At 45.3% G+C, this 13,351-nt stretch overlaps 1 protein-coding gene across 1 annotated transcript in view; it reads left to right on the top strand.

Moving 5' to 3' along the window:
• CSMD2 (CUB and Sushi multiple domains 2) overlaps positions 1-13,351 on the top strand; it is a 460,842-nt gene that overhangs the window by 265,585 nt on the left and 181,906 nt on the right. The gene's annotated exons all lie outside the window — the stretch shown is intronic.

The following is a 13,351-nucleotide window of genomic DNA, read 5'->3' as shown; positions in this document are numbered from 1 at the left end:
TCCCGATCTGTGATTGCTTCTCAGAACTGACAAAGTGCTCATTCTGCCATGGATCTGAGAAACAGTGTGTTCTATTTTTGGTTATTTGTCAGTAATTTGATTTGTTTTTTAAATCTAATTGCTAATCCATCTGGAGTTTATTTAGATGAATGTATAATATTGTCCAAACTATTACACAGTTTTCCAACACAATTTATTAAGTAATTCATTTCCCTTTTGATTCCAGGGCAGTGAATTGTTTTATCACATATTGAATCCTCAAATGTAGTTAAGTCTATTCCTTGAGTCCCCACTTTGTTCTGCTGTTCTATTTCTATCTTAGCACCGGTACTGAATAATTTTAATTGTTGTTTTATAATATGTTCTAATATCTGGCAGAGCTGGAAACGACTCCTTCCTCCCTTAATTATTTTCTCTTTCAGAATATTCATTGTTATTCTCATCTGTTTGTTGTTCAAAATTAATTTTAGAATCATTTTGTTAGAGCGAAAGAAAAATCCTATTGGGGTTTTGTATTTGCACTCCTATTACACTATAAATTAAATTGAAGAAAATAAGCATTTTTATAATACACAGCCTTCCCACCCAGAAGCAGGGTGTCACTCTTTCTGTTCATCTGCTTTCATGTTTCTAAATAGAGCAACTTTGTGGTCTTCTTCGTATAGGTCACATACATCACTGGCTACCTTTATTGTTAAAATAGACAGGTACTTTTTCACTCTCCCAGCGCCCCCACCACCTCCTGGACCTCTGTATCCTGTGCACGAGTAAAGCTTGTCCTCATTTTCCTCCCCTCTCTGGCTGAACCCTGGTATTCCCTATAAATATATAATCCCAGATTTTCCACAAGTGCAATTTCAAACATCCTCTCCTTTGGCCCAGAAAATGTGACCAACAAAAGCTAGAATCCTTGGAAATTGCCTTTTTCACGTACTGGGAGCCATACTCGAGATCTGCCTGCTTTGCAGCATCAGCCATGTGTGCAAGAGTATCCTGGCCCAGCCTGTGATCTGGGGCAGCGGCCATCATCAAGCCTGTGTGAGCTCCCTCTGCTTGATGGCACATTCTCCTCATTTCTCTAGGCTTCCGTGAAGGTCCCATTCCCTCACAAGTGGCCTCAGGAAATAAGCCGAAAATGCGGGGTTTCTTTCGGTCCATATTTCTATTTCAGGCCAAATTCTGGAAATGGAAAGTCAGCATGAGCAGCCCAGGCCCCTCCCCTGGGACCTGGGGTGGCTCACAGAGGGGACCACCTGAACCTCCTGGTCAGGTGTCCAAGGGAAGAGAGTCAACACCTGTCCTACTAGGCCAGTGCAGAGCTTATGTTGTCTGTGACCTTTATTCTTAGTCAGATTCTTTATGGGAGTGATGGCTTCTGGACTGAATCAGGCCCTCAGGCGGAGTCTTCCCCTGCTGCAGCTGAAGGCTGCAGTTTCAGGAGGCATTACTCACAGCAGGGACTGGAGAGGACTTGTGCATTTACTCTGACAGGCAGAGCCAAAGAGCGCCTGCTTTATCAAGGACCCCCCGAGTCATGCGAAGAGGTCATCCCCTTGAGTAGAAACTCCTGATGATGAGCCAGAGCAGAAGCCCAGTTCCTAGACTGGGACACACATGGAGGGACTGGGGAGGTCCAGAAACGTGGGCCTCGGGGTCAGTGCGTCTCCACACAGGCCCTCCTGATGCCGACTCAGGGGAGTCATGTGCCCACACCTCGTGCTTGGTTTGAGTGATGGGGCTTCCCCGTGATAGTCCCCATGGCTGCACTTGGCTCAGGATCTGGCTGTAAGAACCAGATCCAGGGAATAAGGTCTTCTGTATACCTGGATGAGGGCACACCAGGCAGGCTTTGTAGAGGTGCCTTTCCAGGTCCAAGGAGATAGTCAACACTCATCCTCCTAGGCCAGTGTGAGGCACCAGCATCACCTGTTCCTTTTATTTTAAAATCGGCAGGTACTTAATGATGCTATTAGAAGTAGCTGATTCTTCAAATCACTCCAAGGTTTTTGAATCTACAAAATTCTGGCTTCATCCTCAGAAATTCTGATTCAGCAGGTCTGGGATGGAACTCAAGGATTGTGGGTAGTCTGGATGCTGGGCCACATTTGTGAGCCACTAACAAACATGGAATGTCTACTGCATGCCAGTTCCTTGCAGAGGAGTTTTGGGTCATTTGTGAGAGTATTGGCGCCCTAACAAGATGGTAGCCCCCCCAAGGCATGAGACTATGGCCCATGTGGCTTATGTTGTTGTCACGATATTTCTCTGCGGCTAGCCAGGTTGAGGTGCCATAACTTGGTTGTGATGATTGGGACCTTCTGGAGTCCAGGAAGGTAGACCCCGTGTCGCTATCCTGGTGAGGCTTGCAGTGGTCCACTGCTTTGACGTGACAACTTGACGTTGTGTTTGCCTGCTGTTGCTCTCATTTGACTGCAGCAGAATGTGGAGGGAAGAGACTGCTGTTCCTTGGCCACCATGCTTTGCACTAGAAGAGTAAAGAGCACAAGGCTAACTCAGTCTTTGCCCTCCAAGAGTTCAAAGTCTAGTAAGAGCAGGAAGCACGTACTTCTGTCCATAAGCTTTGCAATAATAGATGCAGCCACAAAGTGCTACCAGAATGGAAAAATGTATTCCCGTTGGAAGGCTTTTAAAAGACTTCTTGGAAAATCATAACCCTGGCAGAATGTAAGCCCACTCCAACTGAAAACTCTGTCCAGAACCAAACTGCAAACACAGCTTAGCATAGCAACCAACGCAAAGGCCTCAGCCCTATAGCTAGCAGCCCTGGTCCATGGTATCTTGGGGCTGCAGTAGGGTGCACTGGGGACTAGAAACCTCATCCTGACCAAGAGTCTAATCCAGGCTGCGACCTCTGCTTTGAATGGCTTTAGGGACCGACTTCTGTCTGCCATGCCTACTTCACCTTTCAGATCAGCTACTTGGTTCCTTTCCCACTGTACACTTCTCAGTTAGGCACATGCCAAATGTCCCCTGACCTCGCCACAGGATGCGCCTTCTCCACTGTGGTCCACCAGGCCTGCCAAGGAGTGCTCACTGACACCCAGGGTTGCACCTGTAGGGGCTGTTTCCCAGCTTCTGGTTTAGGAGCAAGAGACCAAAGCCCTTCCAGAATCCTCCCCCATTCTGTGAGCCTGGGGCACATTTGTCACCTGACCTGCTTAGAAGCCCATGACAGTCAGCCTGGGGTGTTGTGGTGGGCCTGCTCTCTGTGGCTGCTGGGGAAGGTCCTAGTCACCTTCTCTGGGTTGTGGCTACCTGCTTTGTGTTCATAGATCTTTCCCCCAGTTTCTTTGTACTAAGGAAACCTGAGAGGCTCCCGGGAGACGGGTGCCCTAGGTCACCGGATCAACTCCCATCTTGCATAGGGAGCCAGGGCGTGCTCTCCCTGGCCTTGAAGGGAACTCTCAGGCTAACTGTTAAACGAGTTTTGTCAGAATCTTCAGGGTTTAGAGTTACCTGCACGTTCGCTGAGGATTAGAGGAGCTGAACTCCAGAGAGAAACCTTTCGGCTGGAGCCTTCCTTGTTAGAACAATGATCCCTTGTCCGTGGACAGGTGGGGAGATGCCTCTTGGCTGCTCAGTAGACCGCTGGGACTCAGAGACCCCCTCACCAGTAGCACGTGTGGAGCCATGGCCTCCACACACTGCTGCACTCAGCCTCGGCGCAGGGACGCCTCACAAGGAAGGTGCATTTAGAAGTCATCAGTCCTTGTATACATATATGGAAACAAACTCAGTGAGGAACAGTCCCATCCCACCCAATAAAAGTGTCCAGTAGGGAATGAAAACTAATAAGCAAACCCAAGCATTTCAAGAGGATTCACATTTGTTCCAGCTTTGGGGGTAGCGGCTTGGCTTGCCCTTACGTATTTTCCAAAGAACTGAGACTGTTCTCAAGGCAAACGCTGAACCACAGGAGTGTGGATGCGGCTTCTTCCCAGGAGTGCAGAGCAGGGCCCCAGTTCTGAGCCTGGCTGTGGAATGAAGCAGGTCTCAGTGAAGGGGCTGCAAGGCCAGGGTGACAGCAGCTATGTGTGTGTGTGGGGGGGGTGCGGTTTAGTCCAGATGCATGGCGGGGGGATCCAGACAGTGGGTCATTCCCAGAGGATGGACAGGAGGTGGCTTGGTGCTCAGTCATCAGTTTGTTTATACTATGAGCCTTCCAGCCTCTAAGGGGGTTCAGGGAGCAGGGCGCATAGGAGGCAAGAACTTAGCATTTGTTCAGCTGCCACCAGTGAGCTTTGTGTTAGGATTCCAGGTCCAGAAGGGGATTGGATTATGGACAAGGACCTTGAGGTAGCAGCTACTTCCTCACAGTGACGGAGACTTTTGTGGGAGGAAATGAAAGGACCACAAGTGGGGTGACCATACATCCCAAGTGCCCGGGACAATCCCAGTTAACACCTTTGCCCTAAGGTAATTCTTAGCAAAACTGTCATTCATTCTCAAAAGTGTCCCAGTCTGAGGAGTTTATTCTGTGGCTTCCCTCACCATGATCCAATAGGCATTGTACCAAGAAGGGGAGTGAACCTAATTTGAGTGCTTTGGATGCTGAGGGTTGTCTCTGAGCAAAAGGCCTATGAGGCCCTGTGTGACCGGCCCCTTCCTCCTCTCCTCTCGTGCCATGCCACTCCCCTCGCTTACTCTGCCCGGATGCACTGGCCCTCTTTCAGATCCTCACATACTCTAAGCGCTTCCTGCCTCAATGCCTTTGCACTCATAGTTCACCATGTTGGATTGCTGCTCCTCTGGAGATTAGATCTTTCTCATCACCCCCAATTGTCACCTCCCCAGAGAGGCCTTCTGTAATTGCTTTATCCAAAAGAGAAATCCTTTACTTTCTGTTTATTTCATATCCTTCTTTATAACTTTTCCTGTGGCATAAAATGTCCAAAAATCTCATGAATTGCAACAACAAATATTTACTTCTCATACACATCCCATGGAAGCCTGTTTCCCTTGCAGAGCTCAGCTGGGCTCTCAGTAGCTCTCATTCTGGAGCCCAGACTTGGACCTGTCTGTCCCTAGGGCATTCTCTCCTCATGCAGAAAGTAAAAGTTCAAGGGGAGATCATGAAATCACCAAGCATGTTTCTAGCCACTGGTTGGACATATCCACTCACAGCCCAGGGGTCAAGTCATCACAAGGCCAAGTGCAAGAGTTTTCTGCCTACAAGGGAGCGTGGCACAGGCAGAGAGGGAACAAATGGTTGTGAACAAATCATACAGTTTACGCCGGGAGCGCTGCTGCTTCTTGGTTCTAAACTCCCTGAAGGCAAAGTGGAAGCCTCGCCCACCATCCTATTGCTAGTGCCAACCCCCAGTTAGTGCAGGTGGTCCTACCTCTGTTATAGCTGTTGTCAATTGTGTTAGCATAAATGGTATTGTACTGACAAATCCAGGTTGGGAGGTATAAGAGAGGCTCTGGCTTGGAAGATATTTGGCCACCTACAGCCTTTTAGGCCAGAATTTTATTCTACAGCCTTCAGGCTGGCATAGCTCATTGTGATGAATGGCTTTAGTCCATTCAGACTGCTATAACAAAATACCACACACTGGCTAGTTCTAAACCATAGAAATTTACTGCTCACAGTTCTGGAGGTTGGACATCTGAGATGAGAGTGTGAGCACAGGTAGGCGATGCCCTCCCTGGACAGGGGGTACAGACCTTATAGCCTCACAAGACAGCAGACTAGAGACCTATCTGGGGCTTCTTAATAAGGCACTAGCCCTATTCTTAGGCCTCTGTACCAGTGATTTAAGGACCTTCCAAAAGCCCCACCTACTAATACCATCCCCTTGGGGTTAGGATTTCAACATATGAGTTTTACAGGGACACGTGCATTTGGATGAAAGCAGGTGCCAAGGAGGAGGAACCTGGTGCACAGATCTGGCTGCGGCCAGGAAGGGTTCAGGGGTGGGAGAGGCCCACACCCAACATGGGCTTAACTTTGCACATGTGTAGGGCTGAAAATCATCTGATATGGCTGGAATGTAGCATGTAGTAGAGCTGAAAATATACAGCTTAGGCCATTGAGGCTCTTTTGTGCCCTTTTGAGTAACTTAGGCTTTTTCCTCTGTGCCATAGGGAGGCTTTAGAGAGTTCCAGACAAAGATGTAACATTATGAGCCTTTGTGGTTGACATAGTCCCTCCAGAACCAGCATGGAGGATGAGTGAGATTTAAAACTGGGAGACATAGTAGACTATTGCAATAGGAAGAGGCTTCAACTTAATAGGGGCCTGATGAGGACGTGACATGGACAGGGATATTGAAGAGATAAAATCAACAGAAGGTAGTTACGGATTGGATGTGGAGTGAGGAGGAGTTGGTATATTTTGCTTACCTAACTGGGTGTCGTCGTTCATGGAGATAAGGAATGAAAGAGGCTTAGGGAAATAGATAAAGAGCTCTGTTTTGGACATGCATTCAAAGTGCCTGTGGGATCGCCATAAAGATGTGCCTCAGTCAGTCACAAACCAAGTCAGACTGTGCTGTAAGGCCTACCAATGTTTATTCAAGAGACCGTGGCCTAACAGAATAATCGTTGAGGAGTGAAGAAAGAGCCAAGGGAAGGCCCATAACTGACAATGCCTGGGAGCATTCCAGAACCTACAAGGGAATCAGGTTTGGGGAAGAAGACTAGTTCACTTTTGGACACATTTAGTTTAATTTACTTGGATAAAATCCAAACTCCTTTTCATGACTTAAAAGACCTTTGCCATCTTCTCCAGTGCATCTCTGGTACCAGGTTCCATGGTTCTCCTTGTTTCTGCCATACTGGTCTCCCTTCTGCCCTTCCAGCATACCAAGGTTATCCCCACCTCAGGACATTTGTACTTGCAATTCCTTCTGCTTGGAGCGATCTTCCCTTAGGACGACTGGTTACCTCATCAGCCTACGTCTCAGGGGCCACTTCATCAAGCCATCACCGACCCCCTTATTGAAAGGAGGCCACCCCTCCCCCATTCGCTCTTTATCCCTTTGCCCAGGCTTATGTTCTTGCCACCGATGTTCTTGCCACCTATTGGAATGTAAACTTTTGAGGACAGAGGTCCTGCTAGTCGGACTTACTGGTTACCAACTGCATCCCGAGAGCAGTGACAGTATACAGCAGGTGCTCCATCAATGCTCAAGGCAGATAAAGACATTTCCAAGGGCATTGACTGTGCATGTCTGGGGCCTGGGAGAGGTCTGTATGCATTTAGGAGTCATGAGTGGGATGGGGTATCCTAGGGAGAATGTGGAATGTGAGAAGACAATAGGCATTCTATTAAATGCAAAAGCAGGGGAAACTCAAATGACTGGGAGCCTGGATGGATGTGTTGGAAGACAGAATGGGGGGGAGCAAGGGAGGGAGAGGTCAAGCCTGTTGAATGCCCTGCTAATCTAACTCAGGAAACCAGCACCAGTCTTGCCTGCCTGTGGGGTAGAAAATGAACAAAGAAAAGAAACATAAGAACTTGAACATAATTTGTGGCTTTTGGAAGGGATTTTGGAGCAAGTGGGAGCACAAGTTGGATACATGGCCACCACTGTCCATTCATCCCTCTCCTCACCTTGCACTGGAACATTATCTTGTCTCTCACCTCATCCCTTGGAACATGTGTGACTTTCTAGAAGGCCCCTTCAGCATTCTCCTGAAAGAGAACAAACTCTTAATTTAATCTTGTTTGTGACAAGGATGAGTCAGTTGACCAATTCTCTCCTAACACATGTGACCTTGAGCTCCTCACCCAACTTCCTGGGGTGAGGGAAGTTAAATGATTTTCTCCAAACTCCAGGCCCAGAGATAATGCTAAGCAAGTCAGATGAAAATTAGCATACACCAAGCTTCTGAGCAGAAAGGGGTGAAAGAAATTCAAGGGTGAGTTTGTGAAGCCTCTGCTGCAGCTCAGCCGCGGCTTTAGTCAGCAGAGCTGCCTTGCTTTACTGGTCTGAGAACACACACGAGGCCTGAACAGCCTGATTGGGTGGCTCCTGCCGGGTGAGCACCACTGGAGAAAATTGCCCACTCGGGCAGATTGGTGCTGCTACAAATTCGTGGTCACCAATCTCAATCAAGCCTGCAACAGTACCTGGCAATCCCTCTGTTTCTCAAGGTGATCTATTCTCCCGTCTCTGCGGTAGCTCTGCCATGCATCGCCACTCTCCCTCGAACTGTGAACAGCCCTTCTCCTCACCTTTCACTGAAACATTATCTTGTCTCTCACCTCACAGGCAATAATGCCCTTGACTTCCAGGGCATCCCTGGCGGCACAACAGGTTCAATTCTCAGCACTGTGCAGCTATCAGCTGCCTCTGCTGCCTGAGTTCAATCCCAGGCCAGAGGTCTAACCCACATGGCACAGCAGACCTCTCCTGTCCCACCCACTGCTCCCCTCAGCAATGTATTTCAGTAGATCTGCCTCTTCTGCTCCCCACTCTGTCTCTAGTGAATCCTCTCACCCTCCACACCCCTGGCTACACCCCAGTTCTTGTATGCACAAAGAAATAAATCTTTTTTAAAATAATGCCTTGTCTTCCAAATACCAAAAACACAGGACCTCCAGGTTACAGCCATCCCACCGCCCTCCTTGTGTTCCCAGCTAATACCAGAGATGCTTGCTCCTTTCTCCCAACAGAAGCCGATCCCCTTGTATATCGCGCACCCCGTTTAGGCTCTACATCTGGACATCTCAAGCACCTTTAACTTCAGTCAGTTATGTCAAAGCAGTACAGATGCACACACTCACCCATGGTGGAAACCTGAGTGCACACCTCTAATGCCCTCAGAAATATTCGCGGGAGTCTCTGCCTTTGCCATGTCCACCCCTCACCTCCCTGACCTGATCACCCCAACCATTCTGACCTCTGTTTCCACCAGACCAGAAACTGTCCTTCACGCAGGTCACCAGGGAGTCTGTGTCACCGGTGGGTCTTTCTGCAGACACTCAGTCGTATTTCAGCACAGGGGGCCTCTCCTGCTTCTGGGATCCACTTTCCTTCTCCTCGGCTGCTTCGTCTCCATCTGCCCTGCCAGCTTCTCTCCATTCTCTCAAAGTTCCCTGCCATCGTTCTTTGCCAGCTGTTATTTGAGGTCTTTGTCTTTTAATAATATTGTGCATTTCCCTACCTCTTACTTAAACCACTTTAATTTTTTTGCTAGTTGCCTCTTCATTTCTTTGACCATGTTTCTGTTTTATCTGTTTTTGTTGAATTGTACATACTAGGCATAATAAATATTTTACTGTGATCACTTGCAAATGGTTTCTCTCCATTTGTTCCTCACTCTGTAGCTTTTGTTTTTGCTGAGTTTTCATTTCTGTGCTTATAAATATTGTTTCCCTTATGATTTCTGACTTTGGTTTAATACTAAGGAAGTCCTTTCTTACCTCTGAGGTCAGACAAATATTCCTTATATTTTCTTCTTCTATTTCTCTGATATGTTAAGTGAGGTGTCCATCTAATTTTTCCCGTAACTGGCTAGTCATGAGGCCAAAAATCTTTTAATGATCATCCTCTGTCCTTCCCATGTGTAAAGCCCCTTTCATCATAAATAGTAAATTCTTAGTTGACTGTATCCCTTTCTGAATTTTCTTTTTCAGCTCCATTTATGTCTCATTGGAAGTCAATCAGTGGAGATTTTATTTTTGCAACTTTTTCTATTTTGCTATGTAAGCTGGCAAGCTCTCCCTCCACAGGAAGGAAGCATGGTGGTTGAAAGCTTGGGCTCTGGAACCAGCTTGACTAGGCTCATATTCCAGCCCCAGCCCTCCATGATAATGGGCAGGTTTCTTGAGCTCCTGGACTTGGTTCCTGCGTCTGTAAAATGGGCATAATGATGGAGGGTCACTGGGAGAGTTAATGAGTTCACACATAAAGCACTCTCGGAATGCCGGGTGCCTCCAAAGTGGTTCCTCACCCATCTCGAGGGAAAACTGACCCAGCATACAGGTGTCTCAGATTATTTTAAATCCAGAAAAAAATTGTTGTGGCTCTTGTCTAAAAACTGTTAAATGTATACGATGACTTGAGGATAATCATCATCTTAGCAATAGTAATTCTTTTTTAATGTACTTATTGATGCATACAGAACTGGGGTACAGGCCAGAGGTGCAGAGGCAGAAACAGAGTGGGGAGCAGAACAGGCAGACTGATGAAGCACACTGCTGAGGGAGCAGCGGGCGGGTCAGGAGAGGTCTGCGGCGCCATGTGGGTCACCTCTGGGGCCGGGCGGGGATCGAACTCATGCGGAAGTGTCTTTAGCTTCTTAGTTCTGTGCTTTAACCCGCTGTGCCACCAGGGAGGGCCCAACAGTAGTAATTCTTAACCTAAGAAAATACTTTGTCTCTCAATTAAAATTGGTCTTGGCCTATTGATAAAGTTTGGTTGTTTTCATTACATAGGTAATGTTTGTTTATTATTTGGAGCTGAATTTGCTTTGGTAATACTTCACCTATAGAGTTTCTTTTATACTGGGGGTTTGTGTGTCAGTGTGTGAATGGGTGTGAATATGTATGTCATGTTCAATCTTTATGGGGGTATTTGTATCAAGATTAATTTAATAGGATGGCTGTTAGAGTTTAACCAGCAACTCAGTCTTCAGTTTCCCTTCACACAACTTTGGTAATTCAAATTTCCTGGGAAAGCCTCCATTTTGTCAAGATTTCTGGTGCATTCCTGACATATCCTATATTTTTATACTTGTCTTAGCTCTTTTATTATCCTCTCTCTGTGTGTATGTATCTACTCTCTTGATTTCTTGAGTAGAACACTGAAATTTCTCTTGCATTGGTCTTTCAGAAGTCTGTTATTTCTTTCTGCTTTTATCTTTACTAAGTTTATTCTCACTTCTCATTGTCTCATTTAATTATTCTGCTCTGTAGTTTTTTTAGTTTAAATACTAATTTTACTTACTTTATTTCTTTATTATTTGATAACCAATCAAACATTGGTCTAGCAGTGCCCCCATTCTCATAAAGAATTTGTACTGATAGCTTTGGTTTCCATTTGAACTCAACAGCTTATTAAGGAGAGGATTTCTATAAGGTTTCAAGTGAGTGGATTTTCTGTATTCTTTTATTATTGATTTCTAATTTATTTGTACTATAACTACAAAATGTGTTCCCAGAGTTTGTGTTTTGTGGAAGAATTTATGGAGATTTCTTTATAGCCTACTGTAAAGTCTATTTTTGTGATATCCTATGGGCTCTTGTAGAGAAGGTGGTGTTCCTTGCTTGAAGGCTACATGTAATATAGACATACCGTATTTTTTAATTTATTATTTTTCATGGAGGAAACATTGGTTTACAGCACTGTATGAGTTTGAGGTGTGGCTTCACGCCCCTTCAGGTGTGTGTTACCACACCTCACAAAGGGCCACCATCACCCATCCCCTTCTGCTCCCCACTCCCCACCTTCCCTTTGGAGGTTCAATTTACAATCAAATTTCTAAAGTTTGTTTTGGTTTCGTTTTTTTTCTGTTCCTTTGTTTCTTTTCTGTGCGTCTGCCTCTGCACACTCACCCTTTCACAGGTGCTCTTTAGCTTTATGTACGTTCACTTGAGATTAGTAGTCATTCTCCAAATCTTGTATTTTTGAAAACTAGTTCATTTGGTGTGTTTCATTGTTTGGGAGCATAAAGTATCACAACTGTCTTGTCTTCATTTTGGCGCGTGTTCATCACCCACTTTTGAAATATCATCTTTTGATTTTGTTCTGTTTTGTCAGACCTCTCGTAATTGGATTATCATTTTGCAAGCAGTGAAGCAAGCAGCGACTAAAAGAGCTTTTCAACAAGCCCCTTTTATTTCTACTGGAGATCATGTTAAATAATAATGCAATATCATGCATAGTAATTATTCATCCACTTGTTAGTGAATGTTCCATATTGTTTTTGATTGGTTGGTTGGTTGGTTTCCTGAACCATGTGCAAGTCCTCTGGATTAAGGTTTACCCAAAGTCATGATCCATGGGTGTACCACCTGGTACTACTTCTGAACAGAGAAGGCATTTCATCTCCCTCTTTTAACTGGGTGATCAATAGTGATGAGATCCACCAATTATAAATTCCTTGTGTTCTTCTCATTTGGGCCACTGAGGAGCAAATGTTTTCTATTTGAATGTTTCTACAGAAACTTCTAAGTGTAACGTGCCAGCATAATTTTCTAAAGTACGAGAGGCTAAACCTTTGTAAGATAGCCGCGCTCCCTTTGCCCGCCTGTCACAACACAAGTGCGTCCTGTCTAGAGGTGTAACTCTACTTCTAGTTCTGTGTTCTAGTAGCGTCCGTCACTCATTCCTGGTGCTAGAAGAAATGTCTCTTGGTGACTGTCCAGAGGACTTTGGCCCGAAGACAAGATCATCCAAGAGTTTGGTGTGGTTTTATAACATCCCAGGTCTTACTATTAAAACTCTGTTTCTGTGGTTCACATTTGCTGCAGCCAGCAGTTCTCACTAGTGTCCACACTAGGGACACTCAAGGTACTTTGAAAACCTGTGATGCCTCGACCCACACGCCCAACTAAACAGGAATCTTGGGTCTTGAGTTTTGCTCAGTTTTGACATCTGAATGTGAGGCGGGAGCCTCTTGCCCATCCTTTCAGCATCGTGTCACCTCGTGTACACGCACCAGCTGTATGTCTTGTCCCAAAGCGAGGGCTGTGTTTAGTGGGATAAATTAACTAGTATACTTTTATTACCATTTTCCTTTACATTTCTTCATTGTTATGCTCCCATACTGTTTCCTGTGAATTCTTTTTTTTTTTCTTTTGCTAAATTGACTGCTTTGCTTCCTTCTATCTGGTAATTTTGAAGATAAGTTACTTTATAGTGTATTACTAATTATACTTAATATCTTTTTTTAAATGCTCTAACCTATATTTCTCTAATTAAGTCCAGAAACAATACAACAGAATTTCTTTCTAGAAGAGGGATTAGCATAGCTCCTTGCTCCAACTTTACTCTTTATATTCCTATAGTAACCTGGAATATTTTATACTGGGGCTTAGGGAGAAGAGATACCGTATATCTTATCTTCCAAGGAGTGTTTGTTAATACTTGCAACTGTTTTATAATTCTGCTGATAGCAGTTATTTAAACTCATGACTCTATTGCCTTATTTGCTCACTGCCAATCTTGTATTTTTTTTATTAATCGTAACTTTCCCATACTTGAGTTTTTCATTCATTGTCATCTCTTTGTTGTATAGTAAACGTATTCAAGTGGTTTTTCATGAATATTATGTCAATACTATCTTTGAGGACTTTGATATTGGGACTAGTTCTTGTTGTCTTTGCAGTTGAACGACTTGGGTGGAACAGAACCTTTTTTAGTCCCTGGCGACACAA

This window comes from Condylura cristata, unplaced genomic scaffold, assembly GCF_000260355.1.
Source record: "Condylura cristata isolate star-nosed mole 26May11 unplaced genomic scaffold, ConCri1.0 scaffold00008, whole genome shotgun sequence".
Taxonomy (NCBI): Eukaryota; Metazoa; Chordata; class Mammalia; order Eulipotyphla; family Talpidae; genus Condylura; species Condylura cristata.
Note: the sequence above shows the minus strand (reverse complement) of the source record. Positions and strands in the feature narration are given on the sequence as shown.